At 41.8% G+C, this 7,696-nt stretch overlaps 1 long non-coding RNA gene across 1 annotated transcript; it reads left to right on the forward strand.

Moving 5' to 3' along the window:
* Window positions 1-600: 600 nt before the first annotated feature.
* On the forward strand, window positions 601-2,940 carry LOC306822749. The gene is made up of 2 exons (XR_013778942.1): window positions 601-1,965; window positions 2,082-2,940. It is a non-coding gene; the product is annotated as an uncharacterized lncRNA (long non-coding RNA).
* Window positions 2,941-7,696: the final 4,756 nt, after the last annotated feature.

Here is a 7,696-nt window from a genome sequence, read left to right on the forward strand (position 1 = left end):
GCTAACACTAACCTCTGAATCCTGGTCCGCTGGGTCCATGTTGGCCAGAGTATTCTGTTACGGAACCAGAATAGAACCCAAGCGCGAGACCAAGGATCAGGTAACAACAACAATTTATTATAAATAGGGAAAGTGACACTGGTGACAATAATGAGCAAGAGTCCAAGCTCAGGTGCGTAGTGTAGACAATAATCCAAGTGACTCTCAAAAAACCCTAATCCAGCACGCGTGAGGTGAAATCCAAGTGAACACGATGAGACGATAGGACACGAAGGGGCAGGTAGGTCTGGACTGGGAGCTGACGAGGAGAGAACACGAAGAGGGTAAGTACAAGTAAATCACGAGGAACATCAAAGTACAAGGAAGCCTGATTTAGAGGTTTGATACCACGGAGGGTTGATAATACTCTGGCGCCGGCTGCATGTGGAGAGCCGGCTTAAGAGGAGGAGTTGACGAGACGTGGAATGAGTGACACCTGGTTGTGCAGCTGAAACAAATTGTAATCAAGGGGAAGGGGAGCACACAGGAGGAGAAGACAAACAGGGAAAGCAAACAACAAAAGTGCACAAACTAACAAAAACCCAAATCATAACATGTTTTGCTTCATGATAATCCAGATGTGGATTTATTCTGTGCTTCAATGTAAAGCAGACAAAACAACAAATCTATAAATGCAGTTACACAATTAATTCAAGTTTATAAATAAATATAATCCGCTGAATGGAGAATGAGCAGCTGTTGTCCTGCGTCGCTCATTTCCTTGTAATATTTCCAATATTTCCAGGACTCCTTTCCCAGGATTATCTATATATCTGCCAGCAGAGACCCAGCCGGGACCCGCTACATAAACAGCTGTTGACCTGATAACTGCTCTCATATCTGACAAACCCAGGGGCGTCCAAAACGGCCTTCAAAGCCCCGCCTACCTTCTCTGGTCCAATCAGATCCAGAGCATTCAGGAGCAGAATCTAAAGTATTCTCTGATCATCTGAATCACAGGGTCGCTGGTTCAGATCCCAGACTCTCCTGTCCACCATGTTAAAGTGCCCTTGAGCAACACTCTGAACCCTGCATGAAGAAGTGCTTTCTAACTGCTGGAATCCAAAACAAAGTGCTTGAAGCTGTGAAAGGTTCAGACTAACCAACATGAATAAAAGCTGTTGACTGAAGAGAAGTGAGTGAATGTTTTGCAGCTGAAGTCAAATCTAATGTTTTCTTTAGTCTTCCTGATATTGATCATGATGTGTCTTCTTTTGATGATGTCATCAGTTTATCCGTCACAGCGAGCTCAAACAAATCCAACAGTGATGCTCCCGAGTGTTCACCTTCATTTGTGTGTTTAATGTGAAGAGAGGACGGCTGATAGAGGGAGACGAGCCACACATTCAAACCTGCAGCACTGACATGTTGTTTTGTTTGTCCTCATGTTTTAGTTGTTGACGAGCCACAGACAGTTTTCCACATGCTGAGAAATCAAAGTGTCCTCTGTTTGAGGACTGTTGATTCAGACTGCTTCACTTTGATCCAGGTGTAAACTGGACTCTGTTTCCTGTTGTTGACTTCATCAGCGTTCATGTCTGTTGACGCTGTACACTGATGGTGATGATCTTCACTCACAGCTTCTTCATTTCTCTACAAACGTTTGAATCAAAGATGAAACGTGTCAAAGTGTGTCTTCTGACTGTCCAACACTGAAGGACACAAAGCAGCTTCACTTCTGTCCTCTGACTTGATCTGATAACAAGAGGAAACTTTACACACTGAATCATGTGACCAGTGTGAAGAAATAGGACACGCTGAAGGCTTTCATGTAAATGTTAGGAAGGCTTCTTATTTATTGGCTGTCTATCACCATGGGCCTCAGGTCAGCATGTATGAACTTCACTTCTGCTTTATTTCTTCACATTCAAGTCAAAGGCTCATAAAGGAGGAAACAGAGCTAAACACACATGGGAGAGTTCAAAGGTCAGTGTGAAGGTGAAGAGGAGCGAGTGCACTCTTTAAATGAGCACACTTTATTAACTCACTTTAATCATATTATTTATTTATATTCATAATTAATGTTCATTTTCTTTTTAAAGCCGAGGAAGAGGAGTGACTCCTGTTCCAGAGAGGGAGTCTGTAAACCTAACCTGGCTCTCATTTAGAATTGTTTCATACACACAAAACAGAACCTGAAACTGGTGGACTCTTTACATTTCCCACGCAAACTTTATGTTCAACTGTTCAGCAAACTCTGACCCAGGCGGACGCACATTTAGGGGCAAAGAGGGCAAAAACACCGACCAATCAGAGGAGAAGGAGAAACCAGGAAGTGACCTGAGGCAGATGAAGAGGAGAAGTGAGATATAAATGGGGAATAGCGCCATCTGCTGGTGCACAAACAACAATACGGGTTGTTCCCTCCACCTCCCTTTAGCAACAGTGCAATGCTGCCATCTGGTGTTGAAAAGGTGGAATGACATTAAGAGGGTTTCTCTGGATTTTTCACATATTTGGAGTTCAAGATCAAGCAATAAAAAAATTAAAATGATTGATCTTTTAATGAACAGATGACTTTGTTCATGTGTTGTTGTTTTATTTCCCTTTATTTATCGACAGTATGATCTGAAAACGTTTTTCAAATGACTGAAGCAGTTTTTTTAAAGCCTGATCAGGAGGACTCCCAGAGGATCCAAAAACCCTCCACAACAACTCCACCGTCACGCTCCATACTCTTCTTCTAAACTGCACGAGGCTTTAACATGTTTGTTTTTAATGTGTGATTTAACAGTGAGGTCTTTTACTGTGTGAAGCTGTCGGATAAAGCTGGATCTGTAAAGTGTGATCTGATGTTATTTCATTCAAACCATCTTTTGTGTGTCAGTGATTGTCCTGACTGTCGACCTAATCTGTGCTAAGACTTGTGTATATAGGACTCTAATAAAGAGATGAACACAACACATGCAGAAAGTGATCAATACAGAAAAGGATGAGGAATTTGTTTGTAGAGAAAGTTCAGTCAGGAAGACGATATTTTGCATGTTTTATTGTTTGTTCTCATTCTTTCCTTTATGACAGCAGCTGTTGAAGCCATGACTTTGATTTATGTTCCTTCAATGATTTCAGTCTATAACCATCAGGACTGACTCTGTAACCTCTGAGGAGAATCTAGAGTTCATTTCCTGACACATGAAGCACATGGTCTGTGTTGGATCAGCAGCAGCTGAAGATCAGAGAAGATGTGATGAAGCCTGGATTACATTCATGAAGTCATCCTGCATTAAAGCTGCAGAGAGGATACGTCACAGCTCGAAGGATGTGGAATGAACATGCTCCTCAGCTCGCTCCAAAGTCCAGGCGCTTTCTGTTTTTTTCTCTGTGTGTGTCTTTAATCTAAAATCCAACAGCATTACCTTCAAATGCAATGGCTTCCTTGAGGTGAACCTCTGAAGTCTGGCTGCTTTGAACTTGTCTTTGGGACAGAGGGAGCAGTGGACCTGACTGCAGCATGTCGTGCAGCGTTCCACTGCAGGCTTTCCACCTCACTGAATGATCCAATGATGCATCTAAAGAGGATATAAAATGCTTTCTGTTACATGAACTTCAATTCAAATGAATGTATACAGCCTGCAGACGTAGATTGTCTTTCCTTACAGGTCAAATGGACACTTGCAGCAGGTAGTGTACATGAGGCCTTACGTATGGAGAAGAAGAAATAATGACTATGACACTACGGGTTCAAGTCCGGCATTCAAAAACATAGTGAAGTGAAAGTGGCTGAAAGAAGACACTTGAGTCATTTAGTATGTTATGTTAGAAAGAGCATTGACTAGTATCAACAATAAAAGTAGTGATGGTGCAGAAGCCTGCTGTTTCTCTGTCATTTCACTTCCTATTCCTTTTGTTTATATGCTTTAGTACACAACAGAGGTGGACAAATACACATTTCAATTGTGCCATAAAGTCCTGACACCTTGTGATCCCACTTGTGCACTTCAACAGGTGACATCATGAATGAGCTGGTCGACCTCTGGGAAAACATCATGGTGTGCTGCTGCATCGTGTCGGTAGCTTGGCTGTCTCACATATCACGTTTGTGAGTTCAGAAAGAAACGTTTGCAACAACAGAGTTTACAACAATGTTTTATAACGCTGCAAACACATACATGCCAACAGTGACTTTACCTTATGCACTCAAAAGTTACTAATCACTGACAACTTCAAGTGTTGATACTAACCGCTTTGGTGAAAGTGAACGTTGATTTAAAAGGACAACCCAAACCGACATCATGTCACATCCGGTAATCTGCATCATTAATGACTCCTGTATTGATGAAGAACACAAGAAAGCATGGATTTACTTTCTGTTGAGAAGCAACATCAGTAACTCACCGCTGCATATGTCGACTCGCTGCTCATCGTCCAATCAAAAAGCAGGTGAAAACGTCCTTTCAAGTTGTCCCTTCCTCGTGGTATTTTGCGCTTCATATCAGTTAACACAGCTCTGAGGGAGAAACTGTGCAGACATGTGGCTCTTTGTTACATAACACAATCCAGCTGTGTTTCAGAGCAGGCGGTGTGCGGCCAGGAGAAATACAGACGAATAAACAATCAGCTGTTTAAACACAGCCGGGATTTTTAATGCTGCTGTCTGATTTAAAGCCAGATTCTGCTTCCTGACAGTGACTCCGCCCACTGAGACATCTCCTGCACACCCTCTGTAAAGTAGTGCTCTCAGTGGTTCAATTCAGGTTTGTATAACTTTATGTTTTTCAAGCAGCAGGAACTGAGCCATCGACTGGAGGAGTTTGATATCAGCATGTTAAACATTCAAACTTCTCACTGTGAAGACAGAAGAAGAAGAAGAAGAGAAACCTCAGTCCTCACAGCTTCATGAAAACCAAACTGAAGAGAGCAGAGACACACAGCATATAAAAACAGAAGCTGATGGAGAGGACTGTGGAGGAGCAGAACCAGACAGAGACTTTCATCCAGACAGTCATTTACAGCCACAAACTTTTCACTTGCCAATAATTCAGCTGTTCAGTGTGTAAAATAAGTTGTTCTTCTCGAGCAGCTGTTGTGGTACACATGAGGACCCACACGAGAGAAACCCTTCAACTGTTCAATTTTTGTGGTCAAACATTTGCATGAAATGAGGATCCGAAGTCCCACGCGGCAGTTCACATGGGAGAGAAACCATTTAGTTGTTCAGTTAGTGTTAAAACATCTGCACTAAAAGGACAGCTTAGGGGACACTTGGCAGTTCACACAGGAGAGAAACCATTTAGTTGTTCAGTTTGTGGTAAAAGATTTGCACAGAATGGAGATCTGAAGTCCCCATGGCGGTTCACACAGGAGAGAAACTGTTTAGTTGTTCAGTTTGTGGTAAAAGATTTGCATGTAATGGAACTCTGAGGCTCAGGCCCGCCCCTCCCTCAACGCAGAAAACGCGCTGTGCGTAGGGCCCCGCGATCCATGGGGGGCCCCATTTTGCGCAAGTGAATTGAATTTCCCTCAGGATCAATAAAGGATGATCATTCTCTGCAAATGCACAAAGGGTGCACGTGAATTTTGCTGAGAGGCGCGTGTAGAGCACTGCCACCAAGTCAGCCCGAGGCAAGAGACAGAGAGAGAAAAAAAAAGACGCAATGATTGAAAGCCCATCTGACCAATCAGCGGTCAGATAGGCCGGCAGGCAGTTTCTTGCAGGCAGAGAGTAGAGAGAGAGAGATGGCTTCCAAATGTCAATACGATTCGGGAGCTAGCAAAAGAAAGAAAAAGTCCAAACAAGAAGAGGCTCGTGCTTCACTTAAAGGTGGGTATGTTGTTGAAATAAAAAAGAAAAAAACTTAGCGGCATATAAACATAAACTGCTGGCATGTCTGCTCGTGCTAATCATGAGACAGAAGAGATGATAATTGTGTCTAGATGTGGACTGGAGATTACATTTTCAAGCGGCCCTGATGACCATTTAGTAAATGTCTTAATAACTGAATATATTCAGCTTTATTGAAAAAAATGAGTTTTTAATTGGCCAGTTGGTGGTCATATGTTGGCTCAGGTTTATAGCCTATCAATCTATGTTTTTAATAGAAGTATAAAAGTGTAGAAATGTAGAACCTAAGTACAACATGTGAAAATAAGTACATACAATATTTGAATGTATAAATATCATCAAATTCAATCATATTGTTATTAGTTGTAATCATATTTGCATTGATTGCAAATTCATTTTGTGAGGGCAGTATTTAACATAGTTTCAGTGTGTAGTTTACCATTAAAACCAAAAACAATTCTATAAAGTTCTTCCACTGTGGATAGAGGCTCTTCATTTGAATCGTTAGTTATTGTAATTTATTATTAATATTATGTTATTGGAAGGGGGGGGGCCCAAAATAAAATCCTGCTTAGGGACCCCACTTGGCCAGGGGCGGCCCTGCTGAGGCTCCACTTGGCAGTTCACACGGGAGAAAAACCATTTTGTTATTCAGTTTGTAGTAAAAGATTTGCATGACACGAAGATCCGAAGTCCCACATGGCAGTTCACACAGGAGAGAAAACATTTAGTTGTTCAGTTTGTGGTAAAACATTTGCACTAAAAGGACAGCTGAGAGGACACTAGTAGTTCACACAGGAGAGAAACCATTTAGTTGTCCAGTTTATAGTTAAATATTTGCACAGAATGGAGATCTGAAGTCCAACATGGCAGTTCACACAGGAGAGAAACCATGTAGATGTCAAGTGTGTAGTAAAAGATTTGCATGAAATAAAGATTCAAAGTCCTACATGGCAGTTCACATAGGAGGGAAACGATTTAGTTGTTCAGTTTGTGGTAAAACATCTGCAATAAAAGGACAGCTGAGGGGACACTTGGCAGTTCACACAGGAGAGAAACCATTTAGTTGTTCAGTTTGTGGTAAAAGATTTCCCTGGATTGCAACTCTGAGGCTCCACTTGGTAGTTCACATGGGAGAAAAACCATTTAGTTGTTCAGTTTGTGGGAAAACATCTGCGCTAAAAGGACAGTTGAGGGGACACTTTGCAATTCACACAGGAGAGAAACCATTTAGTTGTCCAGTTTGTAGTAAAATGTTTGCACAAAATGGAGATCTGAAGTCCAACATGGCAGTTCACACAGGAGAGAAACCATTTAGTTGTCAAGTGTGTTGTAAAAGATTTGCATGAAATGAAGATTCAAAGTCCCACATGGCAGTTCACATAGGAGGGAAACGATTTAGTTGTTCAGTTTGTGGTAAAACATCTGCAATAAAAGGACAGCTGAGGGGACACTTGGCAGTTCACACAGGAGAGAAACCATTTAGTTGTTCAGTTTGTGGTAAAAGATTTCCCTGGAATGCAACTCTGAGGCTCCACTTGGTAGTTCACATGGGAGAAAAACCATTTAGTTGTTCAGTTTGTGGGAAAACATCTGCGCTAAAAGGACAGCTGAGGGGACACTTTGCAATTCACACAGGAGAGAAACCATTTAGTTGTCCAGTTTGTAGTAAAATGTTTGCACAAAATGGAGATCTGAAGTCCAACATGGCAGTTCACACAGGAGAGAAACCATTTAGTTGTCAAGTGTGTTGTAAAAGATTTGCATGAAATGAAGATTCAAAGTCCCACATGGCAGTTCACATAGGAGGGAAACGATTTAGTTGTTCAGTTTGTGGTAAAACATCTGCAATAAAAGGACAGCTGAGGGGACACT

Source organism: Symphodus melops (genome assembly GCF_947650265.1).
Source record: "Symphodus melops genome assembly, chromosome: 4".
In the NCBI taxonomy this organism is placed as follows: Eukaryota; Metazoa; Chordata; class Actinopteri; order Labriformes; family Labridae; genus Symphodus; species Symphodus melops.